This window comes from Geotrypetes seraphini, chromosome 1 (genome assembly GCF_902459505.1).
Source record: "Geotrypetes seraphini chromosome 1, aGeoSer1.1, whole genome shotgun sequence".
Classification (NCBI taxonomy): Eukaryota; Metazoa; Chordata; class Amphibia; order Gymnophiona; family Dermophiidae; genus Geotrypetes; species Geotrypetes seraphini.
In genome coordinates, this window is record NC_047084.1 from 112,671,246 (window position 1) to 112,683,733 (window position 12,488).

A 12,488-nucleotide genomic window follows, 5' to 3' on the forward strand; every position below is an offset into this window, starting at 1 on the left:
GAAACATATCAAACCATTACAAAGCACTTTTGAACTACAGAAATTAAAAGACATCATTACCCCCAACCCTGTATAACTCAGAAATGTAAACATACATCAAATATATATGCGGTATCTCCCCTCCCCTCCCCCGGATGTGTATGGGAACAAAACCTAATTTAAAAGAAATATAAGGCATCTAGAATAATAAAATGCTAAGCGCGCATGCGCACTCTTACCGCGTGCTTCCCTGATCCCTGATCCGTTGGGCTGTGGCGTTAGGAGTGTGCATGCACGCCAGAAAAGCCTCCCTGCTCTTCACCTCTCCATCTCGCGTGGCTGCAGAAACGGCCCCACACTCGCGGCTTCAGGCTCACTTAATCCCTTGCCGACCCCCCCCCTTCCCTTCCCACGATCCGACCGGCTCACTTACTCCCTTCCCGCCCCCCCTCTTCCCTTCCCACGATCCGACCGGCTCACTTACTCCCTTCCCTTCCCGCCCCCCCCCTTCCCTTCCCACGATCCGACCGGCTCACTTACTCCCTTCCCGCCCCCCCCCTTCCCTGCCCACGATCCGACCGGCTCACTTACTCCCTTCCCGCCCCCCCCTTCCCTTCCCACGATCCGACCGGCTCACTTACTCCCTTCCCGCCCCCCCCTTCCCTTCCCACGATCCGACCGGCTCACTTACTCCCTTCCCGCCCCCCCCCTTCCCTTCCCACGATCCGACCGGCTCACTTACTCCCTTCCCGCCCCCCCCCTTCCCTTCCCACGATCCGACCGGCTCACTTACTCCCTTCCCGCCCCCCCCTTCCCTTCCCATGATCCGACCGACTCACTTACTCCCTTCCCGCCCCCCCCTTCCCTTCCCGCGGTCCCAACTCCAAACCTGCCGACTCCAGCAGCGTCTGCAGCACTGTACACACACTGCTTCGGGGCCTTCTACTGCCCTGATTTACTCTGGCACATCCCTATGAGACAAACCTGTTTTTTTCTGTTACATAGAAGCTTTTGGACCCCTGTGCGTTTATGAAAAATAGAAAGTTCCAGATCTAATAGATGCTGGCATTGTCATACAGACATTGGATTATCTGCTGGTTTTTTGTCCTCTGATATTCAGCTTCTGGAAATCGATATGGGGACAAATCAATGTAATACTTTATTCTGCAATTCCATTGTGATATGAGATGGTCATATGCGGTACCTTATTGTATGTTAAACCTCCATTTGACCGGTATAAAGGCCGGCTTTTCATGATAATGACAGGGATAGCCATCCAAACGATAATGAGACATTGGAAGTTATTAATTAATATCTGTTAATTAGTAATAACGTGTTTTCAACAAGGCAGCTTAATGCGATTTTTTTTTACTTAGGGCTCCTTTTACTAAGCATTGAGCTGGTGTCAGTTCTTGGCGGCAATGCAGCAAGCGCTAAAAACGCAAGCGCACCTTAGTAAAAAGGAGCCCTTCGTGAATGCTGGTGTGAAAGACGATCATTATTATTGCAAAATGAAGAATTCAACTTGTGTTAAAGTCCAGGGATCTCAAAGTCCCTCCTCGAGGGCCGCAATCCAGTCGGGTTTTCAGGATTTCCCCAACGAATATGCACTGAAAGCAGTGCGTGCACATAGATCTCATGCAAATTCATTGGGGAAATCCTGAAAACCCGACTGGATTCCGGCCCTCGAGGACCGGAGTTGCCCATCCCTGATATAGACACTTTAATCCAGGGGTCTCAAAGTCCCTCCTTGAGGGCCGCAATCCAGTCGGGTTTTCAGGATTTCCCCAATGAATATGCACTGAAAGCAGTGCGTGCACATAGATCTCATGCAGATTCATTGGGGAAATCCTGAAAACCCGACTGGATTGTGGCCCTCGAGAAGGGACTTTGAGATCCCTGTGTTAAACCCTATAAGCTGTGTTGTTCGTGGAAAGATCGCGTCTGAAGAACAGTTTTTAACTTTCCTTCCCAGGAGTATCAGGATGCTCCTGGTGTCAAAATATCAAGAATCAAGGTCACTCCTCTAAAAAGATTAACAATCTTGCGCACATAAGCTTTGGACTTCTCAGATATATAATCCAAAGGCTGAATATGCTTGAGAGACATAGAGGGCTCCTTTTATCAAGGCGCGCTACGGGGGTAGCGCGTCGGACATTTCATCACGCGCTAACCCCCGCGGCAAGCCAAAAACCTAACGCCTCTTCAATGGAGGCGTTAGCGACTAGCGCGGCAGGCGGTTAAACGTCCGGTATTCCGTGCGTTAACCACCTACCGCACCTTGATAAAAGGAGTTTCAAGTTTATTTAGGAATTTTATAAACCGCCCAATCGGTCTTCTAGGCATTAAAAACATGTATGGGATAAACTATACATCCGTTAAAACAATAATCATTATTAAAAACATTTAAAAACAATACAAAACAGGAACAAAAAAAAAAAAAAAAAAGGGAAAAAAAGGGTAGAACTACAGTTTATCAAGTAAAAGAGAGAACATATAGGGAAAGAACCACCAGGTAAGGTCCAGGATGCTGGGGGGAAGGCGGGAGGGAGGCGGGGATAGGTCAGAGCCGGCCAAAAAGTTATTCGTGAATTTTCAACATTCGTGGCCCGGCTCTGCCCTTAATCCCCGTGAATATTGAGGGAGAAGTATAGTAACCAAGCGGTCCGTGGGTAAGGAGGAGATCAAATAAAAGGGAGGTGAGGGGGTGGACAGAACGATAGGGTGGGGATATCGTCTCGTGAAAGCGGTTCTTAGTTATGACTCTGCTTGGCCATGTGTGCTGATGGCATAGTCCCGAAATAGGAAGGGCTTTAGTTTGCATTTGAATTTGTCAAGTCTGATATCTGATGGTAGAGCATTCCATAGGGAGAGGGCTGTGTTGCGTGTGTAGAATAGTTCTCTTATGGATAACATGTTAAGTAAGTTTTCATTGTTGGATCGAAAGGCACATGATGGGGCATAAGGGTTAAGGAGTTTGTCAAGAAAGGCTGGAGAATTTGGTTGTTTAATCTTGAAGACAAGGAGGAGAATTTTGTAAGTTCAATGTGATATGTGCTTCGCGGAGTAAGGGGTGTGCTAAAATCTAGAACGATCTTCCAATGGGAATTAGAGCTTTACCTATCTACAATGAGCTTCACTTAAACCATGATGTTTAGCAAGATTATTTCTAATTTTCAGTATTTTTGTTCTTAAACTCCCTTTGTATAGTTTTGTAATCTTTTGTAAACCGCTTTGAATCCAGTAGGAGATACAGCGGAATGAGACATCATTAACATTAGCATTACATAGTAACATAGTAGATGACGGCAGATAAAGACCCGAATGGTCCATCCAGTCTGCCCAACCTGATTCAATTTCAATTTTATTTCTTCTTCTTAGCGATTTCTGGGCAAGAATCCAAAGCTCTTCCCGGTACTGTTCTTAGGTTCCAACTACTGAAGTCTCCGTCAAAGCTCACTCCAGCCCATCTACATCAGTGGTTCCCAACTCTGTCCTGGAGGACTACCAGGCCAGTCGGGTTTTCAGGATAGCCCTAATGAATATGCATGGGGCAGATTTGCATGCTTGGCACCTCCATTATATGCAGATCTCTCTCATGCATATTCATTAGGGCTAGCCTGACAAACCGACTGGCTTAGTGATCCTCCAGGACAGGGTTGGGAACCACTGATCTACACCATCCCAGCCATTGAAGCCCTCTCCAGCCCATCCTCCACCAAACGGCCATATACAGACACAGACCATGCAAGTCTGCCCAGTAACTGACCTAGTTCAATCTTTAATATTATTTTCTGATTCTAAATCTTCTGTGTTCATCCCACGCTTCTTTGAACTCAGTCACAGTTTTACTCTCCACCACCTCTCTCGGGAGCGCATTCCAGGCATCCACTACCCTCTCCGTAAAGTAGAATTTCCTAACATTGCCCCTGAATCTACCACCCCTCAACCTCAAATTATGTCCCCTGGTTTTACCATTTTCCTTTCTCTGGAAAAGATTCGTAACATCATCACATACCTGTACTTATAAACTGTTAACCTCAACCCCTAATCACTAACCATGAACACTCTATTCAATTTACGGAATATTTCTACTTCTGTGTAAGCAGCTTGGCACTTCTTGGCCTGCAGCACACATACTGTCGTAAACATTATTAATGTTATCAGATGCGCACTGCTATACTCTTTAATTCGTTGTATGTACAGTTTCTCTTTATTGTATTTACTGTCTCTCGTTTTGTAAACCGCCTAGAAGTCGCAAGATTGCTGGCGGTATATAAGAATAAAGTTATTATTATTATTATTATTATCTCCCCTGTACCTCCTTTCCTCTAGGGTATACATATTCAGGGCTTCCAGTCTCTCTTCATACGTCTTCTGGCGCAAGCCTCCTATCATTTTCGTCGCCCTCCTCTGGACCGCCTCAAGTCTTCTTACGTCTTTCGCCAGATACGGTGTCCAAAACTGAACACAATACTCCAAGTGGGGCCTCACCAATGACCTGTACAGGGGCATCAACACCTTCTTCCTTCTACTGACTACGCCTCTCTTTATACAGCCCAGCATCCTTCTGGCAGCAGCCACCGCCTTGTCGCACTGTTTTTTCACCTACAGATCTTCGGACACTATCATTCCAAGGTCCCACTCCCCGTCCGTGCATATCAGCTTCTCACCTCCCAGCACATACTGTTCCTTCCGATTATTAATCAACAAATGTGCATTTCTTTGCATTGAATTTTAGTTGCCAGATTTTAGACCATTCCTCTAACTTTTGCAGATCCTTTTTCATGTTTTCCACTCCCTCCTCAGTGTCCACTCTGTTACAAATCTTGGTATCATCCTCAAAAAGGCAAACCTTACCTCTTATCCCTTCAGCAATGTCACTCACAAATATAGTGAACAAGATTGGCCCCAGCACTGAACCCTGAGGGACTCCACTACTCACCTTTCCTTCCTCTGAGCGACTTCCATTAACTACCACCCTCTGGCATTTGTCCAACATCTAGTTTCTAATCCAGTTCACCAGTTTGGGTCCTAACTTCAGCCCTTCAAGTTTGTTCAAGAGCCTCCTATGAGGAACCATGTCACAGGCTTTCCTGAAATCTAAGTAAATGACATCTAATATACTGTATGTCCTCGATCCAGCTCTCTGGTCACCCAATCAAAAAATTCAATCAGGTTCGTTTGGCACGATTTACCGTTTGTAAAGCCATGTTGCCTCGGATCCTGTAACCCATTAGATTCAAGGAAGTACACTATCCTTTCTTTCAGCAACACTTCCATTATTTTTCCAACAACTGAAGTGAGGCTCACCGGCCTGTAGTTTCCTGCTTCATCCCTGTGACCACTTTTATGAATAGGGACCACATCCGCTCTCCTCCAATCCCCAGGAATCACTCCCGTCTCCAGAGATTTGTTGAACAAGTCTTTAATAGGACTCGCCAGAACCTCTCTGAGCTCCCTTAGTATCCTGGGATGGATCCCGTCTGGTCCCATCGCTTTGTCCACCTTCAGTTTTTCAAGTTGCTCATAAACACCCTCCTCCGTGAACGGCGCAGAATCTACTCCATTTTCTCGTGTAACTTTGCCAGACAATCTCGGTCCTTCTCCAGGATTTTCTTCTGTGAACACAGAACAGAAGTATTTGTTTAGCACATTTGCTTTCTCCTCATCACTCTCCACATATTTGTTCCCAGCATCTTTTAGCCTAGCAATTCCATTTTTTATCTTCCTCCTTTCACTAATATATCTGAAAAAATTTTTATCTCCCTTTTTTACATTTTTAGCCATTTGTTCTTCTGCCTGTGCCTTCGCCAAACGTATCTCTCTCTTGGCTTCTTTCAGTTTCACCCTGTAGTCCTTTCTGCTCTCCTCTTCTTGGGTTTTTTTATATTTCATGAACGCCAACTCTTTCGCCTTTATTTTCTCAGCCACTAGGTTGGAGAACCATATCGGCTTCCTTTTTCTCTTGTTTTTATTGATTTTCTTCACATAAAGGTCCGTAGCCATTTTTATCGCTCCTTTCAGCTTAGACCACTGTCTTTCCACTTCTCTTATGTCCTCCCATCCTAACAGCTCTTTCTTCAGGTACTCTCCCATTGCATTAAAGCCTACGTTTGAAATCTAGGACTTTAAGTATCGTGCGGCCGCGCTCCACTTTAGCCGTTATATCAAACCAAACCGTTTGATGATTGCTACTTCCCATGTGAGCACCCCCACTCGAACATTAGAGATACTCTCTCCATTTGTGAGGACCAGATCCAATATCGCTTTTTCCCTTGTGGGTTCCGTCACCATTTGTCTGAGCAGAGCCTCTTGAAAGGCATCCACAATCTCCCTACTTCTTTCCGATTCTGCAGACGGAACATTCCAGTCCGCATCCGGCAGGTTGAAATCTCCCAACAGCAGAACCTCCTCTTTCCTTCCAAACTTTTGGATATCCACAATCAGATCCTTATCAATTTGCTGCGATTGAGTCGGAGGTCTGTAGACTACACCCACGTAGATAGAAGTTCCATCTTCTCTTTTCAGAGCAATCCATATCGCTTCTTCCTCTCCCCAGGTCCCTTGCATTTCGGTCGCTTGGATATTGATCTTTACATAGAGAGCTACTCCTCCACCTTTATGACCATCTCTGTCCTTCCTAAAAAGATTATATTCCGGTATGTTTGCATCCCATCCATGTGATTCACTGAACCATGTCTCTGTGATAGCGACAATATCTAGATCAGCCTCTAACATCAGGGCTTGCAGATCATGAACTTTGCTGCTTAGACTGCGAGCATTTGTGGTCATTTCTTTCCAGCTATTTTTCAGTGGTAGTCTCTTTCGTATAGTTTTATGTTTCATTTCACTTTCCCTTGCAATGCTAAGTGAGTTGCTAATATTGTTTATGTTGCAATCTTTAGAAACATAGAAACATAGAAGATGACGGCAGAAAAGGGCTACAGCCCATCAAGTCTGCCCACTCTGCTTACCCACCCCCTGTCTATGCCCTAATGACCCAATTTCCTTATCTTGACCCTCGTAGGGATCCCACATGGGTATCCCATTTATTCTTAAAGTCTGGCACGCTGTCTGCCTCGATCACTTGCACTGGAAGCTTGTTCCAATGATCAACCACTCTCTCTGTGAAGAAATACTTTCTGGTGTCGCCATGAAATTTTCCGCCCCTGAGTTTGAGCGGGTGCCCTCTTGTGGCCGAGGGTCCCTTGAGAAAGAAAATATCATCTTCCTCTCGAATATTTCAGTCCAGTCTGGTTCTAATTGTTGGGTCCTCTTACCTTGACGATGGCCAGTGTTTCACTTTTTATAGCTACTTCAGAGCAAACGAGACTGGGATATAGTTGTACTGGCATTGAAATGCTCATACAACCTCTTACCTACAACAGCTATCCTAACCCTTCTTTCCTGGGCAGAAGCCCCTGGAGAGACATCCTTGGTGCGAAAGGATATTTCATCCCCTGGTGGGGAGGTCCTGGCTACAAGATTACTTCCTACTTCACCAGGGTGATGCTGTCTTTTAAGAAACCCTCCTCCAAGGCAGCACAGAAGCTACCAAACTGGAGGTGGGACTTCTCTTCAACTTCTCTGTAGGTCTCCTTTATGTACCTCTCTGTCTCCCATGGCTCCTCCTCCAAGTCTGCTACTCTAGCCTCAAGAGATCGGACCCATTTCCTGAGTGCTAAGAGCTCTTTGAATCGAGTACACACAAATGACCTTTCACCAGCTGGGAAATAATCAAACATAGAAACACTTCGACACGTCCCGTGAGGTACTTAAATGTTTCGATCATGTCTCCCCTCTTCCTACGTTCCTCAAGAGTGTAGAGCTGCAATTTGTTCAGTCTCTCTTCGTACGAAAGACCCTTGAGCCCCGAGATCATCCTGGTGGCCGTCCGTTGAACCGATTCAATTCTGCGCACATCTTTACTGTAATGTGGCCTCCAGAATTGCACACAGTACTCCAGATGAGGTCTCACCATGGCCCTGTACAACGGCATTATGACTTCAGGCTTTCGGCTGACGAAACTTCTATTGATACAACCCAATATCTGCCTTGCCTTAGATGAAGCCTTCTCCACTTGATTGGCAGTTTTCATGTCTGCACTTACTACCATCACATCTTGTCTTTTGCCGGGGGGGTGGCCTCTATAATTGTCCTTCATACATACGCCCCTCCCACCTTCTAGTTTAAGGGCCTAGAAACATCTTGCCTGAATTTCTCAGCCAGGATTATTTTTCCTGCCACGGTAAGGTGCAGCCCATCAGTACAATATAGTCTCTTGTTTATCCATGTATTGCCCCATCTTCTTATGTACATAAAGCCTTCTTGATGATACCAGGCTTTGAGTCACCTATTGAAGTTCTCAGTGTTTTGTACTCGTTCCACGCCCTTTCCATAAGTAGGCTGTACTTCTGAAAAAGCTGCAGTCTTTACAAAAGGTTTTAACTCCTCTCCCAGTTCTCGAAAAGCTTTCTGTGCTGCAGGCAGGTTATTGTTGACTAGGTCATAACATAACAACAGATTTTCAGACCGCATAGCCATGAGTTCAATAACAGACTATATACTTATCCTCCAGGAACTTGTCCAAACCTTTCTTAAAACAAGTGGGCAGAAATCTTTATTGTAGTAAGCTGCTTGATATGAAAGAGTGTGCTCGTGATATTTCTTACTTCTGCAGCCCTTAACTGCTGGAAATGTAAAGAGGGCATGTGATTTTCTGCTGTTCTTGTGTGACACTATAAGGAACCTGTCGGCAAGATATAATGGAGCAACTCCAAAGGCGACTTTATAATAGAAAGATCCCAACTTAAAGACCACCCAGGCCTCAACAGGAAGCCAATGCAACTCACGGTAATAAGGTGTCACATGGTCAGATTTCCTCAAACCATAAATCAATCTCACTGCCATATTCATTTGTTCCGAGGTGAATAATCACATCAGGGTTCAAAATCTTTGCTTCTTCCCTAATTACAGTCAGTATTTGTCTGGTGTTCCTGGAAGGCATTTCACTTCTTTGAGTTCCTTGTTCTGTGTTCCAAGGTTAATCCCTCTGATGATGGAATCCCCTAGCAGCAAAGTGCGGTGGCGGCAAAAAAGGCGAACAAAATGCTAGGAATGATAAAGAAGGGGATCACAAACAGATCGGAGAAGGTTATCATGCCACTGTACCGGGCCATGATGCGCCCTCACCTGGAGTACTGCGTCCAGCACTGGTCGTCGTACATGAAGAAGGACACGGTACTACTCGAAAGGATCCAGAGAAGAGCGACTAAAATGGTTAAGGGGCTGGAGGAGTTGTACAGCGAGAGATTAGAGAAACTGGGCCTCTTTTCCCTTGAAAAGAGGAGACTGAAAGAAGACATGATCGAAACATTCAAGATAATGAAGGGAATAGACTTAGTAGATAAAGACAGGTTGTTCACCCTCTCCAAGGTAGAGAGAACGAGAGGACACTCTTTAAAGTTGAAAGGGGATAGATTCCAGACAAACGTAAGGAAGTTCTTCTTCACCCAGAGAGTGGTAGAAAACTAAAATGCTCTTCCGGAGTCTGTTATAGGGGAAAACACCCTCCAGAGATTCAAGACAAAGTTGGACAAGTTCCTGCTGAACCTGAATGTACGCAGGTAAGGCTAGACTCAGTTAAGAATTGACATCAGAAAGACTTCTTGTCGGTGGGGGGAGGTAAGATTGCAGGCACAGACTGGGGGAAAGGAAGAGGAGAGGCGCTTTTTTTTTTCCCGCGGCAGGGAGGGCAGGTTGTAGGCAGGCAAGCTGGCTGGCTTTAGCGCGGCAGGGAGGGAGGCTGGCTGGCTTTGGGGGTGGCCAAAATCTGGAAGGTAGTGGGGGAACATAAGAAGGAGGCACTGGGGGCACCATGGACACGGGACGGAGGCATTGGGGGCACCATGGACACGGGAAGGAAAGAGGGAAGGAATAGAAAGGGACAATTGTTGGGCCTGAGTGCAGAAAGAAAGAAATGAAAGACAGGATACACAGTCAATTAATAGATGTCCCCTTTTGATGAAAAAAATAAATGGTCACGTTACCTCTGACTTTCTCTGCAGCAGAGTCGGCAGCCGTGCTGAGGTGCAGGAAGGTCCCACACTGACTCATCTGCCGGTTCTGCTCTGGAAGAAGTAAGTTATGTCGGAGGGGGTGGACTGGGCAGACACAGTCATTGCGGTACTTTGCCAAAACTCCCTGCGTCTGCTAGGTCCACCCCCTACGACGTAACTTACTTCTTCTGGAGCAGAGTCAGCAGACGAGTCATCGCAGGACCTTCCAGCATGCGGCTGCTGAGTCTGCTCCAGAGGAAGTACGTCGGAGTGGGGTGGACTGGCAGCCGGCAGCTACAATCATCATGGGACCTTGCTGCATGAAGGGAAAGAAAGGAGCAGGATTGCTGGAATGGAAGAGTGGTGGAGGGAAAGAAAGGGGGCAGGGTGGTATGGAAGGGTGGTGCTGATAGAATTGATGTACAGAGAAAGGGGAGAGACATAAGGGGGGAAGGATATTGGAGGGAGAGAAAGGGGGCAGATGCTGATTGAAGAGGGGTGGATGGTGAGAGAAAGGGCAGACATTGGATGGTAGTGGGGAGCCTATGCTGGATGGAAGTGCAGATGGGAGAGATAAGGGAGGAAATGCAGGAAGGAATGGGAGGAGATAAAGGGGGGAGGAGATGCTGGATGGAAGTGGATAGAGAGAGGAGAAGGTACTAGATGGAAGGGTTGGAGAAAGAGGTTACATGATGGAAGGAGGGGATAAATAAAAGGAGGGCACATGATGGGGAGAAAAGGATTGAGTTAGGGAAACACTGGAGGGGTGAGGGAAAGAGGTGGCAAGCTTTAGGTAGACAGTAAAAAAGGATATTGATGAGAGGGTAGCAAGAACGTAATCTAGACAGATGCAGAAAATAAATTGAAAAGGAAAATGAGGGAAAGGGATTGCAGAGGAGAGGTGTGGGAGAGGGAAGGAGAGGAGAGAGATGCCAGACCAATGGGGGTGAAAGGAGAGATGGAAGGGGGAGGCATACAGTTTCTGGAAGGGGCATAGAAGGAGAGAAGATGCCATATAGGGGAAGAGAGATGGCAGACAGTGGATGGAAGGAAGAGAGTTACAAGAAGATGAGGAAAGCAGAAACCACAGAAGTCAAAGGTAGAAAAAAAATTTCTATTTATTGCTTTAGGAGATATGTGTCACTGTTTCTGTGGTGTTGCATTGTATGCAGAGTCCAGCTTCTTACTGGTTCAATTTAACCTTTGTCTATGTATTTCTATTTTATCCCCCCTTTTACAAAACTGTGGAGCGTCAGAGCTGTTACCACACTACAGTTTTGTAAAAGGGGGAGGGGTTAGTTTGTGATGAAATATTCCATACTAGGCGAAGATGTTTTCTGTGTTCTGTGTGTTCGAAAAACATGGTTTTCTGTTAGGATTGACGGTGTAGGATTGATCTGTACTAGTCTGGCTTGTTTAGTTTTACAATGGGTGTATTGATGTTGTACTGCTCACTGCAGTATGTAAGACGCTGCCTTTTCCTAGGTACTCATGTGTGACATGTGGCTTGTTACTAAAAATCATGTTTTTCGTACAGATGGGGGGGTGGGATGTCAAAAAATGATGGGCCCCGGGTGTCACATATGCTAGGTACGCCACTGTGCATGTGGGAAAGAGGAACCCGAACTATAGCTACGTGACGCTGGGTTCTTTGTTAGGAGACACTGCCCAGGAAAAGGATCTAGGTGTCATCGTTAAGGATACGTTGAAACCCTCAGCTCAATGTGTAGCGGCAGCTAAGAAAGCAAATAGAATGTTAGGAAAGGAACGGAAAACAAAGAGGAAAATGTCCTTGTATAGCTCTATGGTATGGCCGCACCTTTAAAACTGTGTGCAATTCTGGTCGCTGTGTCTCAAAAAAAGATATAGTGGAACTAGAAAAGGTACAGAGAAGGGCAACGAAAATGATAAAAAGGGGTGGGACAACTTCCCTAGGAAGAAAGGATAAAGCAGCTAGGACTCTTCCACTTAGAGAAGATATGGCAAGTGGAAGAGATGGCTTAGGGGAGTGTGTGGCGCAAGTGGTTAAAGCTACAGCCTCAGCACCCTGAGGTTGTGGGTTCAAATCCCACGCTGCTCCTTGTGACCCTGGGCAAGTCACTTAATCCCCCCCATTGCCCCAGATACATTAGATAGAGTGTGAACCCACCAGGACAGACAGGGAAAAATGCTTGAGTACCTGAATAAATTCATGTAAACAGTTCTGAACTCCCCTGGGAGAACGGTAGAGAAAAATTGAATGAATAAAAAAATAAATATGATAGAGGTCTATAAAACACTGAGTAGAGTGGAAAGGGCAGATGTGAATTGCTTGTTCGCTCTTTCCAAATATTCTAGGACTAGGGGACATGCGATGAAGCTACTAAGTAGTAGATTTAAAACAAACCAGAGAAAATATTTCTTCCCACATGTAATTAAACTCTGGAATTTGTTGCCAGAGAATGTGGT